This window comes from Pteronotus mesoamericanus, unplaced genomic scaffold (assembly GCF_021234165.1).
Source record: "Pteronotus mesoamericanus isolate MK-2021 breed Mesoamerican mustached bat unplaced genomic scaffold, CSHL_Meso_final contig_56, whole genome shotgun sequence".
NCBI lineage: Eukaryota > Metazoa > Chordata > Mammalia > Chiroptera > Mormoopidae > Pteronotus > Pteronotus mesoamericanus.
The window spans coordinates 11,928,006-11,947,704 of record NW_026555201.1 but is presented as its reverse complement, the minus strand read 5'-3'; the positions used below and the strand labels follow the sequence as shown (position 1 = coordinate 11,947,704).

General features: G+C 39.5%; 1 protein-coding gene and 1 pseudogene across 1 annotated transcript in view; both read left to right on the top strand.

Annotated features, from left to right (window-relative positions):
• The window catches only part of PTPRR (protein tyrosine phosphatase receptor type R), a 232,362-nt gene that overhangs the window by 81,499 nt on the left and 131,164 nt on the right, over positions 1-19,699 (top strand). The window lies entirely within an intron of this gene.
• LOC129075885 (rab9 effector protein with kelch motifs-like) lies at positions 8,860-10,031 on the top strand (annotated as a pseudogene).

Below are 19,699 nucleotides of genomic sequence, written 5' to 3'. Positions count from 1 at the left end.
ATAGTAAGTAAATATAGTGACATTCAAGAACAAAGGAAACCAGTATCCGGTGACCTGTAGTTAATTCATGTTTTGAAATCCAAAGACACGGTCACATTTTGGGGGCTGAAGTCAACCCTAGAAGACAAGGGCACTGCTATTGCAGCACAGCATAAGCATTTTGGTTTTGAACTAGCAGGGGTTCATAAATGCTTTTTAAAAGGGTTTCAAGCACAAATACAAGTACCAAGTGTCCCAGCTGTATAGCTGCAGTGATTCACATATGAGTACAATCAGGAGGGTGCCCAGACCCACACCATAATCAAGTTCTTTGTCTATATCACTGTTGATTATCCAATAATAATTGTTTTATTATTAATTATCAATCTAATAATTTCACTTGCCGTGTCAATGGGTGTTCTTATATTTTTAAAAGAAAGGGTTTTCAGGCCATACAGATGGACATCTCATGGAATGTTTTGTCCTTCTCACTTAAATTCCCAAAACCAATATTGATACAACTACATTGGATGATAATAGGTTTTAAAATAATCTGTATAACATCACAGATGAAGCATATGTTGCAGTTGCATATTTTCAAGAATTTTTTCCCTTAACCTTAAATGATTTAAGTCATCTCACTTGTGGTAATTATGTTTAAATTATAGTGATATATTGGATGCCTTTAAGACACACAGTCCATGTATACACATGTGTGCACATAAAGAATTAAGAGGAATAAGAAAGATTAAGTTAAAACATTAGTTCCTTGGGCTTTAGAGCCCTACAAAAACTGACCTGGTAGATAGACCAGATGGGCAGGGTAGTTCTGATCCATGAGTTCATCAGAGACCCATGTTGTGTCTTTCTTGTTGCTCCACCCTCCTTTAGGAGATAACCCTTGTCCACATGGTTCAGCATCGTATCATCCACATTCTAGTCCACAGGTGGGAAAAAGAAGTGGAAGGCAAATAGCTTCTATTGGAGGGTATGCTGAGAGTTGCACTCATGACCCCTACTGACATCTCATTAACCCGAATTGAGTTACATTGCCATCCCAAGCTGCAAGGCAGGTTGGGAAAGGTAATCTGTAGGTAAGTGACCATGTGTTCAGCTAAAATTTGGAGGATTCTGTTAAGGGAAAATGGAGAGACTGGATATGGATATTGAGGAAATAATTAGCAGTCTCTGTCTAGAGAGCTAGAACAATCTCTGTGGGCCAATCAGTTTTAGTCCCAGGCCTTTGCGTGTGTATCCTCATCTGACTCCTAGTGTCATTGTCTGATTTTGATCCACTTCTGGCTGCCTGTTTGCTGTCTTTGTATTTCTGTCTGTGTCTATGTTTGCCCACTGTGGCTTTACTTGCCTTTGCTACCAATTTACAGCCTTTCTTTTTCCACTATGTTTCTGTGATATCACATTTGATTTCTAATTGTCCCTGCTATATTCTGTATTTAAGTGATCACCTTCAGAGCCAACCAAATAATCTAGAATCCCAAATAGCCCGCATCTTCTCTTTCACTCCCAAATGATATCAACCAATGACCTGTGACACAAATCATTTTTATGCTGATGGCATCCAAGAGCTTTATCTTTTGCCAGAATGCATTAAGAAAGAATGACATCAGCAGGCTTTATGTTTCAGTGTTATTGAGCTTCAGAACAGATAAAGCTTGTTAGGTACTCAATATGCAACCTCATTCATGAAAACACATCAATTTTAATGTAGAGTTGGCAGTAATGTGGATGAGCCTCGGAGGATACCACCCTCAATGGACAACTTATTCTTGATATTTTCAAGACGCTTTGCTGGCATTTTGAAAAATCTTATTTTGTTTTGTAAAGAATGTTGAGAAAATGAGGTCTAGACCCCAGGATCATAAGACAGAAATGTTTCCAGGTCAATAGTTTTTTCTGTAATAATCAGCGATAGAAATGAGTAAACTGAGTTTGTAGTGGGGGATCCTTGTTTTCTGTCAGACTGACTGGTGCTTAGGAAGGCAGCCAATGCCCTCAGCAGCATAAAGTATAAGAAGTAGAAGAAAACATGGAGATTGTATAGCCCAGCGTCCTTCATTTTACTGATTGAAAGCGACATCCAAAAAGGAGGGGGGTTTTTAGCAGGGAAAGCCAAAACTGCAACCAGGGGTGGGTGCTCACTGCAGAGCACAGCATCTCAGGTTTCTCACTGACCTACATCACATCTTCCTGTATCTCTCCTTACCTTTTCTTTTTTTTTTAATAATAAAGTTGCTTTATTTGGGAAAATGTTCAAGAAGATAAATTTATGAAATAGCTTGGTCATTTGGCTAACCAGTTTTACAAATTCCACTACCAATGAACATTTATCAAGTCAAAGAAAGAAAAACATAAGCATATACGCAAAAGTAGAAAGAAAATTTAAAAACTCTTTTGTGCCTTTCGGAAGTTCATAAATTGAAAGCCCTTTCAGAGTACAAAACTCAACTGGATGCCAAATGTTTTCTTCAAGGTCATGAAAAAAATGTGAATTGCAAGCCTATTTTAGAAACCTAAAATAATATAGTATCCCTGGCTTTTGTTCTAGTATTTATTAAACTTGCATATGAGCTTTTAGAAGTTGCATTGGGTCTAATTCTTGATAATTTACTTTCTTTTAATGAAGGGACTTGAAAAACAATATGATTTCCTAATTGAGTGAAGAAGAGCTGCAGGAAGCTGGGGTTCAGTGATCAGCAACAAGGGGTCACTACCACAAGCGAACATCACTGGCCTTGAAGGGCCTTCTCTGGAGCAAGAAGCCAAGTGCAGCTGCACCCTGAGGAGCACTTCACTCGGCCCCTGCCCCTCTCTATCTCCAGACTCACAGCAGGAGAACTTGGCTTTCTGGCTTGCTTTCCCTCTGCACCTCTTGTCAGTAGTTCACTAGATCCATAGGCTGCGTCATCCAAGGGTCTGTTGCCAGCTTCTCCAAGGTGGTGAGCTGCTCAGGGACAGACTTGTCTTTCACTACAAGCCAATGCTCTTTTCACGAAATCATTCCTGCAGTGACTCGGAAACATACAATACGTATTCTGTATCACACTATCTAGGACACATAATAGTCACTTGATAAATACTTGATGAAGGAATGAAGGAATGAATCTAAATCAGGCCATGCTGTCAAGTAAGATTTCCTGGGAGGAAGATTGAGAAGGAGACTACTTGAGGAAGAATGACAGGGAAGGACATTCTAACTGCCTCTGCCCTTAGTCGGTTCTGTGTCTTCCAGGGCTAGGGGAACCCTCAGGCTGTTACTAACCACTTGTGTGATGATGAAGATTCGGTAAGAACAACTTGGGATAAACATATCTATTTCTGTACTCTTTATATCAGGTCTCTTCCTTCCGAATAGCACTTTGGACCACGGAGTGTTTTTTGAGTATGGACAGACCAGAGGAGGACCTTGGCCTCCTGCACACGCACCAGTGTTCTAAGGAGAGCTGACATTTGTGGTCATGTCTGTCGGTCGATTGGTGGTATTGGCTGAGAGTTTCACAGGTTTAGGTCTTGGCCTGCTTATGAGTTCTTAAGAACTCAAAATTACTTTCTACAGTAGTATCAAACTTCATAAACTGCATCCTAAGAACAACATTGGTATATACTGAACAGGTATTATGATATTACTCCTATTTTAGCAAATAAAGTCGAAGCTCAGATTGATTCATTGATTTGCTAAGATCACAGAGTTAGATAGTGGAGGAGCCGGACCTGGACCTCAGGGTTTGCTCCAGGTCTGTGCGCATGCTCCTGCCCTGCATCCCCTCCAAGGGAACAGCAAGACTGGAAGCATCAATGGAGCCACCAAAGATATCAAACAAATGAAACATTTGGGGGCAGCATCAAGTCCTAAAGTTGAAAGATCAGTGCAGTAGGGTTTTCTGGCCATCGCAGCAACTAGGTGTACCTGTGAGTCATAAATGACCCCACACTTTCAGTAACGTTAACAATAAAAAACTATTCTCACTGTATGCTCCATGTGCAAAGAATGCCTTGTTCATTGTATTATCTGAGACCCAGGCTGTAGGAAGCTTCAATTTGACATTCTTCCATCATTTCAGAGGCAGGGAAAACAGCGCAGTTGACTGTACACTGACTTTTAAAGCCTCTGCCTTGAAGTGACAAATGTCACTCCATTTCCATTTTATTGACTAAAGCAAGTTACATGGCCAAGTCTGCCATCAACACTCTCCCAGGGAAGGGTAATGAATCTCTTGAACGACAGTATAGTCTGCCACCGTTGCTGAAGCAGTTTTTGTTATCTTTTAAAGCTATAACAGCCTTGGACAGCACCGTCATCACAACAGCACCTCTGAATCGAAAAGACAGCCCCTGATCTCTCACCTGACGAGGCTGCCTCAACACTTTGTGCTTCTGCCAGAAGATATCTTTGTGCAGGGATATGGCCTCATAGACAGAGAAGAAAGAGAGGCCACCACCAGGGGCTCTGAGTTCTCTTTGTGTAGCCCAATGAGCTGCCTAGAATGGCTAGAATCCAAATAGCTATGAAATATTTTACAGTTTTCATAGCCAGCCACTAGTCTAAGCTCTATGGAAGCTCTACGTTGTTCATCAATGGATATTCAGTACCTAGCACAGTGTCTGGTACACACAATGATGATAATAACTCACACATGCGCTAGCCACTTTTATAAGACTTTACTTCTATTAGCTCTTTAAATCTTCACAACCCTAAGAAGAAGGTATTGATATTGTCTGTATTTTACAGATGCAGATGATGTGGCTCAGAGATTAAACAACTTACTTGAGTTCTCTCAGCTAATGAGCAGTCATTTGAATTGAGAGTCCACATTTTAAAGCTTACTAGGTAAAACTGTAAACAATAAATGTTAATTATATTGATTAATAACTCATTTTCATTTATGAATGTAGGGGAAGAGTGGGGTTAAAAGCATTTAATTGGCAATTCACCAGAAGATGCTACTTCACAATTCTGGACCTAACGGTCTTAATAGACCCTAGTCATAATCAGCGATCATTAGCTTAAGCAAAGGCTTGGATTAAGTTCTCTCAAATATCATTTTGGCATTTTATAGAAACAAGAAGTGAGGTTGTTGAGAGAAGTGAAAGGTGATTCTTTGAGCCTGCACATGAGATCAGAGGAAATCAGGGCTCCAACCCCTCCAATCAGCTGTGGAACTCAGGCCTCTTTCTGCGTTCTGCTGTTACAAATGCTACAAAATAGAGCCACCCACGCAAGTGTTACCATTTTTGTCTTGGCTGGTGTTCTGAAGAGCTAGCCCCAGGAGGACAGATGGCAAGCTGTCATTAGAGGCCTGACTCCTGGCTCGCCTGCATGTAGCCGCATGATACTTTCTATTTCCTAAGAAAGCATTTCTTACCTCAAATCATATTTACAGCCTCTGATACCTCATTGCCCCCCCTTCCCCCTAAAAACATCTTAAAGCCTTTCTCACAGTCAGGAAATCTTCCAACATAGATCTAACCACTTAAACTCAAGCTGAAGAGTTCTAGCAGCGCCCTAATTACGTTAAAACCTGATGCTGCTGATTCTTGCTCACCAACGCATTTAGTTTTAATGTTTACACTCGGTGACAAAAATCTTTCTTTCCCAGCTTTAGTGTTTCCTCCAAGACCTAAATAAATATAACCTTACCTTACCGGATTTGTGATTCCAAATACCTAGAAAACAGTAAGAGGCGGAACTTCTTGCTCACTAAAGCAACATTATTGATTTAAGTCACAGCGTTCCACCTGTCCCATATGCTCGAAGCTCTATGATTCATTGATAAATAATTTCATAGCTTTTGTATTTCTGAATTTGCAGGGATTGCAAATCCAAATGCCAATAATGACCAGGCAAGGAATGTAAATAAGTAAGACAAGCAGGGCTTGAGTGCGGCATGAAATAAGAGTCCAGGTTCTAGCCCCAGGAGCCACTGCCCGAGCTCTGGCCGTTGTTTTATATGGAAAGGAGGCTTGTGCTGCCTGATCTGTTGTATCAAGAGACGTTCAAAGTTCAGATTTTTTAAAACACGAAAACTTCTGATGTTTAAATATCATCTCAAAATTTAAAGTATAATGGAGGAAGAATATTCCATGCAGAGAGAGCTTGGTATGTTTGCAAAAACTCAAGACATTTAATGTGCCAGGGTGACGTGCACAGTGGGAAGTAGTGGGAAATGGGACTGGAAAGTCACTTGGATTTTCTGTGCAGGGGATGAGATTCCTTTTAAGGACAGTGGCAGTTAGAGAACACAGATTCACATTAATTTGAGTGGTAAAGAGGATGGATCAAGGAGAAAAACAAGAATTGGGACAAGAGTCAAAAGGATGCCACAGTGGTCAGGGGAACATGTTGAGGACCTATCATTGATGGGGCTGGAGAGACAGATGGACTTCAGATCTCAGAGCAAAAGAATGAGCAGGATGTAGGGGCAGATTCCTAGTGGGAGTAAAGGAGAAGGATGTAGAGAGGGTGTCCCTCAGATTTCTAGGTTGGAAAAGTGAGTGGTGAGTGACTCCTGTCAGTCACTGGGGCTGAAAATACAGGGACAGGAACAGGCAAGGTGAGTGGGAGGAAGGTGGAGATGATGCCTTCAGTTTTTGACGCGTTTTGTATGATGTGCTTGTGAGACACCCAGGTGGGCTGGAGATAATTTACTGAGACTCATTATGCAAAGGCAGTGCTTGAAGTTCTGGCTGTAGATGGTGAGAAAAGAAACAGCCTTGGTTCAGTATCTGGAGACCCACCACCTTTAGGGTAGAAAGAGCGGGTGATGACTTGTGGGGTTAATGAAGGCCAAGTACTCTCACTTTCATTACATGTACCCTCAAAAAGTCTCCAAGGGGGTGTAGGGCGAGAGCAATGTTTCCCCCTGCCTACGCCTTGCAATGGTTTGGATATCTAAGATGACAAGTTGCAGACTCACCTTGCATGGAGCAATCTGATGAAAAACCCCTGATGCAACTAAATGTGACATCTGAAATGGCCCCCGAAAAGGCCCCAGGTTGCATAGAATGAATACAGTAAAGAAGCTTTCCTGGGGCCACCCAGTCCCACCTATGCAATTATTTTTCAAAAAAGAAGTATGTGCAGTGATTTTGGCTTTGACTCCATCAGCAGGCTTTCTAGAGATTCAGGCAGTTATTGACTTTTGAATCTGCCCAGGCACATTGTGGGGAACAGAGGCCTTGCCTTTTGCCAGAGACACTAACCTCATGGCACTTGGGTAAAAGTTAGTGAGAGAATATCCCCCAGAACTAGGGCCCCAGAGACACCCTTGCTGTTATTATGGGACTCCAGCTGCACCATTGCACCTCAGTGGCCTTCAGACTATGGTAACCATTTTTGAAAATTATTTTTAAAGATAAATATATTTATATTTTTTATGTGGTCTTTAAATTTCTTTTTCACTTTATTAAATTTTTACAGCGCTATGGGCTTTTGCTTTATATTTTTGGTGACAAGCTTATATACTTGTAGCTAAGTCTCTGCCCACATGGAGCTCACAGGTACAAGGGGAGCTGATGTTCTGTGTTTCCACAGCTCCCTGCACATGCCTCCATCACGGTCTCAGTGCACGCTATTCACAGGGTTACATACAAGATCCTTGAAGACATGAAGAAACATGTCCCATGAGACTTTGTATCCTCAGTGCCTTGCTTGGATCCTGGAATATAGAAGGTATCCAATAAATGTTTCTTCCAAATGAGTAAATATCAGGAATTAGAAGAGTCAGCTTTCATGTTCCATTTTCCTCCCCAAAATTGTGAAAAATAAAGGATTAGTCACACCACACTATCAATTGTTAATTGGTTCATTTTGTGAAAATTTATAACAAGACTAATGTGGCTTTAAGTGCCTCTCTGCAGTTGTTGACAGAGGAGATCAGAGTTTGAATAAATGCAGAAAACTAACTACATTCTTCTAGCTAATAAAAATTATTACGAAGTGCTTCGCACAGAGTATGTGTTAGAAAGTGCTACATACTAAGAAATATCAGCAGCATCATTCCCAAGACTGAGCATGGGAATTTGGCCATGTGAGCCACCTGTCTGCCTTAGTAACAGCCTGTGGTTTATGTATGGTGCAGAGAGAAAAATGTGCAAAAAGACAACTGGAATGCGCAGAGAGAAAATGAAACCAAAGTGCATATAATTCTCTGTTTGAAGGTATTTTCTTCTACTCATCCCATTCTCAAGAGAGGACCATTTAGGCCTAATCTTTGACTATTGCAGCAGTCTGTATAGTAAACTGTATGTGGATTGAGAAAGGTTTTCTTCAAAAGACGCTATTAGTTCAGAGGTAGAGGAACTGAAAGGACAAGAGGAGAAGGGTCAGGTTGTGGAGACAGGGATTGGCTTGTTAGTGATATTCACATGCTAAGTTTCTGGTTCTCCTGACTTCTAAGGTATGGGCATGCCTTACACCGTGTTTAACTACAAAGAGGATGAGACATACCTTAATTTAATCATTTATTATACAAATATTTATTAAATACCTCTCTTTGTTTGTTGGGAAACTATTTGTGCTACTTTTGAAGGAGATAGACACAGACTGAGCCCTCCTGTAGCTTACATTCTAATGGGGAAAATAGATAATCAAATACATAAACAAGGTGGTTATAGACCAGGATAAAAGGCCTGAGGGTGATATTAGAGGGCCATGCCCAAGAAGGTGTTGGGGCATTGGGGGTGAGTGCTAGTTTAGGCAGGGCTATAAGAGGAGACACCCTGAGAAGATGGGGTTTTAATCAAGGTCTGAACCAGGAGGAAAAGTTCATGAAAACTTTAATAGAAGAACATTCTAGATAGGGGGAAGAGCAAGGGCAAAGGTCCTGAGGCAGGAATAACTGGCCTAAGCCGCCACAGGACACCATGAAGCAGCTGCCAGTCTTGGAGCCTGGAAACAAGCCCAGAAAAGCAACATGGTACAACATGGTACACCGCGACCCCCGCTGGAGACAGCCCATGTGCTCAGGTTGGCCACAGCTGCTTGTATTTACTCCCAGCTGCTGATGCCAAGAGAGGGAAGGTCTTCGTTGTTGGGGGAGCAGATCCAAACAGGAGCTTCTCAGATGCGCACACCATGGATCTGGGAACACACCAGTGGAATTTAGCCACCTCAGAGGGCCTCTTGCCCTGGTACAAGCATGCCAGCTTCGTTCCCTCTTGCACACCTCACCGCATCTGGGTGTTTGGAGGTGCCAATCAGTCAGGAAATTGGAATTGCCTACAAGTTCTGAATCCTGAAACCAGGATTTGGACCATGCCAGAGATGACCAGCCCTCCACCTTCCCTGAGAACATTCCAGACACCTTCGGCAGTCATTGGAAATCAGCTGTATGTCTTTGGGGGCGTGGAGAGAGACGCCCAGCCCAGGCAGGATGTGAAGCTCCACGTGTTTGATGCAGACACTCTAATGTGGTCACAGCCAGAGACACTTGGAAAACCCCCATCTCCCCGGCATGGTCACGTGATGGTGACGAAGCTCTTCATCCATGGAGGCTTGGCAGGGGACAAATTCTATGATGATCTTCATTGCATTGATATCAGTGACATGAAGTGGCAGAAACTAAGTCACACTGGGACAGCTCCCCCAGGCGGTGCTGCCCACTCAGCTGTGGCTGTCGGGGACACCCGTACATCTTTGGATGGATGACTCCCACAGGAGCGCTGGACACAATGTACCAATACCGCATAGAAAAGCAGCATCGGACCTTACTTAAACCTGATACTCTTCTACCCCCTGGATGATTGGACCATTCCATGTGTCTCTTTCCATGGCCAGTGATGTGCACTTCTGAGGAAGAAGATTCGAATGCCGTCGCTCTAACCTGTCATGCTGAGAAAGGGGATTCCACTGACAAAGGAGTGACCCAAGGTGGTGACGCACATGAGAAGTCAGGCTGACTCACTGCTCTGTTTTGTGTTTGGTGGGATGAATACAGAAGGGGGAGTCTATGATGATTGTATTGTGACTGTAGTTGACTAATAAAACCCACATTTTTGTTTTTTAAGTAAAAAAAACAGTTCACAGTAGAGAAAGCAGGCCGATGTGAGTGGAAGGCAGTGATTAAAGGGGTGAGGAAATAAGGATCAGATTCTCTGGAGGCTTGAAGGATATGGCAAGGGGTTTGGATTTTCTTCTGGACCTAATGAAAGTTGCTGGAGAGTGTCAGGCAGAAGATTGACATCATCTGGAGCAAAGAACCAATGAACTAAAAATGTTTTCAATCATTCATATCCCCAAGCATCCCTATTATCAGTCTATGTTTACTGTACTTTCTTTTTTAATTTTTTATCATTTTTTATTGTTATTCTATTACGGTCGTCCCAATTTTCCCCCCTTTGCCCTCTTGTGCACATCCCATTCCCCGCTCTCACAGCCAATGCCCACTCTGTCGTCCATGTCCCTGGGCCATTCGTACATGGTCTTTGACTGGCCTCTTCCCCTTCTCTCCACCATTATCCACCCCCCACCCCTGTTCACTGTCAGTCTGTTCCATGTCTCCATGCCTGAGGTTCGATTTTGTTCCTTAGTTTATTTTGTTCATTAGATTCCTCTTACAGGTGAGATCATATGGTATTTGTCTTTCAAACCGAAAGTCTGGGCACATGAATTGAAAAGCTTAAGTGTGCTTATGGGATGAATAGGACAGAATATCTCTGATCAGAAGTGTTTGGGGCAAACCTAGGATGAATGTTTACCCTGTCTCTAGCTGTGCTTAGTGTTATGAATCTTGTCATGGGGAATAAAAAGACTGGATTCTTAGCTCTGTATGATTTAGAGAAGGTGTTTCTTAAGTGTTAATAAATAGAAATTTCAAGGAGTTCCCAGACAAAAGAGTTGGGAGCAGATGACACAGCTGGGCTCATTAGCACGAGTTTTTCTCCGTGTTACCACCATCCCCTGTCACTTGGCTGTGATGCGCTGGGTTGAATGTCCCACCCTCTTCTCACCTTCTCCATTATTACTGTTCCATTTGCACCTCACACCTTCTCTTTCACCCCGTTAGCACTATCACATTTGAGGAAGGGTGTTACCAAAATTTCAGCTTTCATCTCAGTAATAACCCAGGATTTTCATAACACTGGAGTTTCTCTCTCCTACCCCTTCCTTCTCTCCTTCCTTTTGTCCCTTCTTTCTTCCCCTTCTTTCCCCCTCCTCCCTCTCAACTCTATTTCTAATAGAGGTTTACCCAGGACTTCAGATGGTCCCACACTAAAAATGTTTAAAATCGACTGTGGTAGAGAAACCTAGTTTCTGAAAAAGATTGATCATCGGTATATTTAAATCAGTGTCTATATAGTTATTAGAGTTTAAAATATTTCATAAAAAGAGATGTGATATGTTTTCTATTTAGAAAATAGCTGAGATTGCTAAAATGTCAACTGTAATGTGGCAGCCATATTATCTTACATGGTGTTTTTTTGATTCAGTTGCCTCTGTCTCCATCTGTTGCAAACCTTTTGTGTGCTGGGCAGAGTGCTAGATGCCATAGGGCAGAGACACACTCCTTGCCCTCCAGGGACCACAGTGCAAGAGAGACTGAAACAAGGGTTATTCCAGGGGCCTGGGTTTCTGCAGGAGATTCATTCCAACTTGGGCCTTGGAAGGCCAGGTAGAGAAGGGATTTTTACCCCAATTCTGCCACTGGGTCAGAGCAGGGTCTAGGACAGTTTTTCTGCTAATCACTTTCTCTAGTTTCTGTGAGAGACAATGGTCGGTGAGGCTGGGTATTCTAACGTGAATAAGAATTGACAGTAGTATCTAGGTTTCCAGATAGTTAAGTTTTCATGATAGCTCTGCTCTGTGTGTGGGGGGGGGGGCGGGGGGGCCAATGTTAGAATGTGGTTCAGTAGCTCACCAATCATTTCTTTCATTGTTATAATTACATTGTTATATGTATAATTGCATGTTGTTATATGTAATTATAACAACACCTCTGCAGTCTCATTCTCTTTAGCTTAACAAAAAGATAGTCCTAAACCTCTGGATAATCCTACAGTACCACCCAGTTTATTTTAAAAAGAAAAAAGCCATTTCTCTCTGTGTGTGTGTGTGTGTGTGTGCGCGCGCGCGCGCAAGTGAGCATGCACATACTTTGCATGGCCAGGAGAAAAGGCAAAGGGAGAGAAAATTAGGGGGAAAAGGAGGTGAGCCCAAAGTCTTTTTACTTGATTTTTAAAGATTAGGCTTCAGAGGAAAACATTAAACCCAGGGATAAAACACACACCCACAAAATTGGCCTAAAGAAAGATCAAGCCCTGTGACCTCAATTTTATTGGCATTATGCTCTAATCAACCAATGAATTAAGAGAGGAGAAGACATTTCAATCAATTATGGTCACATGAAGTCATTGCCTTTTTGCATAGTGGCAATTTTCTAAAGGCCAAAGAGCATTTTAAAATGTTCTTTCAGACACTATTTATTGGCAACCCTTCTTTGGTATTGATGGAGGGAGTCATTTAATTTCCTTCCTCTGCATTCATTCAGATCATTTCGGGAAGGTAGGAGGAGCTATTTTTATAAATGTGAGCTGGGAAGGAAGAGGCTCCAGAGCTTGCCATCTAATTGCAGGCAGATTCCTGGCGTCTCTTGCTTTATCCTCTGCTGCTTCCCCACCATGTGTCTGGTACCAGACACACGAAATTATGAATAAATGAATAACTGGCTCAACCTCTACAGCGCATGACAAATGTTTTTCATGAACATTAAATTCTTCTTTTTTCAATTTGAGAGAAAATTATCCAGTTTCTGGCATTAATTTCCCCTTGTCTTCCTCTGACAGCATGAATTGTTTATGTCTATGAAGCAGAAAAGCATGACTCTCTTGTTTGCATGTTTTTGCAAACTCTGTCCATTTTCTAGGGAAATCTTTGCTATCTTTACCACTCACTTGTATGGATTCCAGTGGGTAATTCAAATCTGTTCAAGCCTTGTGCCACTTTCTATGTTTCCTGTTCTCCAGATTAGGCCGAAGTGTCACCTCTTCAATGTAGTCTGGCTTGCGCATGTCCTGTAATGCCCAAACCATGCCGGGTATGCAGTGATGCTCAATGAGTGCTCATTAAATAATTCAGAGCTGCCTGGAATGTTAAGATTCATTTTTCTATCAGTATTTGAAATTTTAGAGATTAACCACAGGAAAAAAGACATTTTAACAAATATTTTCCTTACCTAAATAAATATACATATTTTTCCCTAAGTAAAGCTCATGCTGCACTAGCCTTCATGCCAGTCCCCAGGCATGCCAAACTTATTTTTGTGTCAGGATCAAGGCATTAAAGGAAATGATTGCTTTCAACATATTTTATATGTAAATGAGCAATGTTGACAAATACTAAAATATCTCTTGAAAGATGGACATCTTTTTGGAGGGAAACTGTGCTGTTTGGGCAGTGGCATGTTATTTTTCTTAATCAGTCTTTTTAAACTTGTGTTTACTTTGGGCATGTTTAAGAAAAAACTTTTCTGACACTTATTAAACTGGTAAGGAAAACTTTATTTGGAACCATATTATGATATGAGGCAAGACTGTTGCAACAAAGAGAAAAGACCAGACCAGACTCCAAACAGACAACCGGGGATTTATAGCCAATAAGAAGAATGAAGGGTCAGTAGATAGAAATCACTAAGAGAAGACATCAAAGATAGGGGATTCTTGCTAAATCTATTTAACAGGATTCTTATTAAAGGCAGGCCAAGGACTAACACATCAAAGGTGGGAGATGAGAAAATTGGTCATATATCAAGGTTGACCATATCTCAAAGGTGAGGACTCTTTCTGACTTTTAAGATTCTTGCTAAAACTGGACTTAACAGTCTGAAGACAAGGACCAATGATAAAGTAGAAAAAGGTTTCAAGGGAACTGGTCTAAAGCTTAGTCAATGGAAGAGACTCTGTCAGTATTCATTTTCAGCCTTTCTTGGCCTATTGAGCACCAGTGTGTACCAAAACAGGACACAAGAGTGGTGTGCAATGGATGTTTTTGACCAACACACCCATGATAATTGAAGTTGCAGTTGTCAGACATTGTTGCTGAATACACACCCCCATCCACGTCCTGCACGCAGCCAGTGGGCTTGCATGGAAGTGCTTTCGTTTTTCTTGTGTAATTTCAAGATGCTTTTAATATTCTTCACTCTAAATATAAAAATGCGTTTTTATTCTTTTTTAATTTTTAGCTTCAAATTTCAAAAAATTGTTGTATTTTGTTCACATTTCACAAAATTAGATCATCATAGTTGGGGGACCTCTCTTCATAGGTGTAGCTTAGACTGAATACAGAGAAAATCTTCAAATAGTTCCACAATGTAGAAAGTGTACACATTTATATTATTAGATTGTTTAATTCTGAAGCCACTGTATAAAACAAGTCTGACAGAAAACAAAATGTGAAAAGGCAGTGTATACTCTCAGCTATCCTCCCCTTTCTGATTCTCTGTATTCTGTTCATTCCAGGGCTGCACCAATTCTTCCATTCCATGCCCTTAACTGACCTTCACCTTCACATTCAACTCCCTTCTAGGTTATTGTAAAGAGAAAAAATCTGAAGGATCCCACCAGAGAATGACTTGAAGGTCCACACCTTACAGCTACACCTGCATTCTAAAGTAGCTGTCTTAGGCAATGTGAAATAAACCAAAGGGAAATTTTTGAGCAATTGGAGTTTTCCAGCACCCCTCAAATCACAGCTCATTGGCAACACCTACTGTGTTTATGACCCTACTTGTAGCCCTGGCCATAAATACTTTTCAAAAAATATTGGCCAATGACTATTTTTTTCTATTTGTTCTTGATTCCATTTTATTCTTCCTTTTCTATAGAAGACTGTGATCTCCCTCACGTCGGGGTTTATGGTTCCTCGTTTGTATATTCACTACAGAACTATATTGTTCAATATGTTTGTCAAATTAAATCAAATTATAAGCTTAGATAAGGCCCTTAACACCTGTCTCATTCAAAAGTAGGAAAAAAACCCAATAATTTTAAATTATTCTTTAGTTTGCCATAATTTATTTTAGAGTACAGATTAGTGATGTATTTTCATTTATTTTTGTCTGAAAATATCTTTAATATAAATATATTCATTTTATTTAATATTTGTTACCCTTGAGGTGATTTGATAGGTTATCAGCAGACTATTTTATAAGGTAGAATGAAACAGGACTCCAAATCAACATGAGAGCTATGAACCAACTATAATAGCTCAAATCACTGAGTGGAGAAACTCCAAAATCTTAAATCGTAGATTCATTCTATATAACCCCCTTCCAGATTATTGATTTCAATCTTTTTTTGTAACTACTTATTTACCAAAAATTTCAGGCTATCTAAAAAGTGCAAGAATAACATTCTCATATACCCTTCACCTAGTTTCCATATTATTAGTATTTTACATTGGCTTTATCATTCTATCTCCCTTTCTCTCTCTCCCTACCTCCTTCACTCTCTCTCTTGCTTCCTCTTTCTCTCTCCTTCTCTCTTTCTAGATAGATGATTGATAGATAGATAGATAGATAGATAGATACATAGATACATAGACAGAGCTATAGAGATACATTTGTGTGGGTATCCTATCTCACAAATTCACATTCTAGTAGAAGCAGAAAGATAAGACATAAACTAACAAAGGAGAAGATAATTCCAGACAACTAAAAATGATTCAGAGCAAATATATTTAGTGATGCATTAAGGTGTATGCGAGTATATGTGTGTGTGTATCAAAGACATGAAGTCTGTCCAGAAGTCCAACCATTGTTAGTATAATGAGAATGGTTTGCATGATATTGATATATCCTAGCAGCCAAGGAAAGTGGACTGGAATGCACATGCACGAGCAATGATGACTTCACTATACTCGTCAGGGGGGGTGGCAGATGCCCTTGAGCGTCTATGTGTACTGTGTGGCTGCCGCATTCAAAATGACTGAGCAAGTAGAGCAAGGGATCTGCATCGATTTTGGGGTTAGACTTGAATATTCATTTCTCCATGGAAAATTTTTTGATGATTCAGAAGGTCATAGTTACAGGCAAGTGGTGACTGACAGCTTCATTGTCTTATGTACAACGTTTCTTGTATCTTACATCTTCTTCAATAAATGTCTCTATTTTTCATATTACATGGCTGGATACCTTCTGGAAAGACCTTGTATCTCTTGTTGACAAATGTATCTCTTGAAACACATACATCTTTCTTAGAGGATATAATACTGTATGAACAACAGCCCAGTTTGAACAAATCATTTTGAACTGGCATTTCCTTTGGAGACACACACACTGTCTTTTCTCAGCCTACTACCGAACATCATTGTGTACCAAAACAACAGAACAGAATGATGCCTAATGGCTGTTTCTTGAAACGGTAACTCATGGTTTAAGTTTTAGAAGTCAACTTAAAATATGCTAAAAATTTTTGAAACATTGAGAATACATTGCAGACATGTTGACTCATTATCCCTAACTAGTTTAGTTTATGGTATCTAAGAATGAGAATATTCCCTTTCTCAGTCATAGAACAATTGCTCTTATTAGAAAAATAACATTGATGTTATTATCTAACACATAGACCTAAATCATTGCCAAATAGCCTATAATGTCCTTTACAGAAAAAAAAGAAAAGAGAAGAACAAAAAAGGAAAAAATCTCCAGGCCAGTGATTTTTTTTTGTTTGTTTGTTTTTCTTGGAAAACTAGAACAGAGGGTCTATAAATATTTGATTTTTACTTCACTGTTAACATACTTTAAGCATTCTAAATAAATTTTAAATGTTTTAAAAATAAGTTCATATGCTAAATTTTGACACATTGCAGCCCACAAACTCGTAATATGCACAACTTGCTGAATTTATTTTTGTGTAGGCCTCAAGGTTTCTCCTGCTGCCTCTACTGAATTAAAAGGCATTACAACATTCATTCCCTGTTCATCCATCATTTAGCAGTGTTAGTAGTAATGAGAATCTACTATAGCACTGTTCTAAGTGCTAAGATGATAATCAGCTGTGATCATTCATAGCGATTTATCTATGAGTATGGCAAAATCCATAGAAATACATCCTGACGCTGAAACTGATAAAATGCTACAACTCTTCATAATCCTTCATCTCAAATCAAATAAACATCATCAATATCTTGACTGATTTTGTAAAAATCAAACATTATAACTTGGAAGTTGGAAAATAGTCTATGTCAACAATAGCTTTTTATTTTAAAACATTTTTAAAGTAAATATTACACTTGCCTTTTTATTTTGGTGTTTTATGTAACTTTGTACAAAAAAAAGGGGGGGTTGTTTCTAATAACATTTAAAAATATCTTGTCTAGACCTGTAGTTTCTGAAGGTTTTTTCATGATACACCCATAAGTTTAAAAAGCTATTGTAGTCCCTAATGTGTATATGCTGGCTTATTTATATAACAAGTACCTATCAGTGTACTAGTATTTTATATATATTATAAAACTTATCCCCCAAAAATATTTAAAGAATGATGTAAAAATAAAGATAAATAAAATTCCTAACAATTTCTCTCTTGACTCCATTGGGTTATCCTGTATAGCCATTGAGGTTTTTGTACCATGTTTTAAGTACTTCAAGTGTGAACTATTTTCTGCTTTGTTACCTATTTCAGGTTATTGTTTTAATAGGGCGACTACTCCTATACTATGAAGACCTGTTTAAAGGTCACTTTTTCATAAGAAATCCTCATTCATATTCATATTTATATACCACCTAGACAAAGGTCATTTTTCTTGGGGTGTGCTCCTTCATTTCATATTTGTTTGTAAATATTTGTGCACCACTGCATGACTGTTACATTTTTACTTGTCATAAAATTTTAGATAAGAAGCTTCAGGAAACATTTGTGCTAGAGATAAAGAATGATGAATCAAAGAGGTGACTGAACAGAAAACTATTTTTACCACAAGTGTCACCACCCACCTCCTGCTCCTAGAAAATTATTTCACACATTGAGAAGATATAGAAAACTCCGGAAAGAGCATTATTTCTAAATTAGCTGTAATTTCATGTTCAGTGAAATATGTGATAAGGAAATGAGAAAGGCATAGCTAAAATCTGCATGTGTGTCTGTCAAACAATTGTATGATTGTTTCAGCCATAACACTTAAAAGGCAACTAAATTATTAGATCTTTGAGGGCAGGCTAATCTTTTTTGTGTGTGTCGTAATGTGCCTTTGCAGATACAGGAGCTCAAATGTTTGTTGAATGAATGTTAGTGGATCAATGAGTAAATGAGAATTTATGCCATTTTCCCAGATTCAATACAAATACTTTTGATTACAGTTAACAACCTGAATTGCTTAGTACATATAAACTACCATAAGTTCTATGTTCTCTTGGAAGTCTCAATTTTCATGATGCTAAATCTTCACACATCCATAGTTTCATATATCTGTACTTCCCTTAATTTATGTTAATGGAAACTCAATTATGACAGTCTGACTTCTGACATTTTTAAATTATTCATACATGACGTGCTGTATTATGGTTTTGTTCACATTTCTTCTGCATTAAGTTCATTGAACTTCCTGCATATGTGATTATGATTTTCATTAAATTGGGAAATTTTTCATGTATTATTTCTTTAAATATTTTTTCTGACTATCCCTGACCTCCACTTCCGGGACTCAAATCATATATATATGTGTGTGTGTATATATATATACACACACATATATATATAATTTTAAGTTGACTCAACTAACTGAAGCTCTGCTCATTTTTTTTTCAATCTTTTTTTTCCATGTGTTTTATTTTGGATAGTTTCTACTGCAAGTCTTTACATGCTCTAATCTATTCTTCTGTCTGATCTAATCTGTTTTTAATCTCATCCACTGTATTTTTTTAATCCCAAACACTATCATTTTTATCTCTAGGAGTGAGACTTGGGTCTTTGTTATATCTTTATTAGCTCTTCTTAGAGTTCTTATATTTCATTGAACATTTAGAGTATCATTGTAATAACTCCTTTAATTCCCTTGTGTACCAGTTCTATTATCTATGTCATTTTCTCTGCAACATGGGTTACACTTTTCTGCTTCTTTGCACACCTGGAAATTTTTTTATTAGTTCTGGACATTGAGAATTTTAGCTTTGTGTGTGCTGGATATTTCTTAAATATTTTAAGTTTTAAGTTTCTTTGTTAAATTTCCAAAGTAGTTAACTGTTTGGTTCTCTTGAGACTTAAGTCCAAGACTTTGCTGATTCTTCCAAGACTTTATTAGGTGGAAAGTCATGTTTAATCTAAAGCAGGGGTCATCAAACTATATCTTGCAGGCCAAACCCAGCCCCCTGTTGTTTCTATATGTCTTGAAGGCACCACTCCAGCACTGTGAGCCACAAAGACAAAGCCAAGACATCCCCCCGACTCCCAGAGGCTGCCACCCTGCCAGGAGCTGTGCCCACTGCTGTCCAGACCTGGCTTAGGCTGCCACAAAAAAGTTGGAGACCTAACTGGTGACCATCTGCCAAAAATTAAGCAGTAGACTCTTAGTGAGTCAGAAACTTAGCAAGTCAAAAAAATTTGGAGGTACTTCCATAACAAGAAACCCTACTCCCCACTTGACTGGGATGGGCTCTCCCATGTGGTGGGCATGTTTTATACCCCATTGCCTTTTGCTGGAGACATTCTTGTTATTAAAGCAGTGGCCTGAAGAGGAAGGCCTGGCTAGTATGTGGGAAGGGGCGGTAGT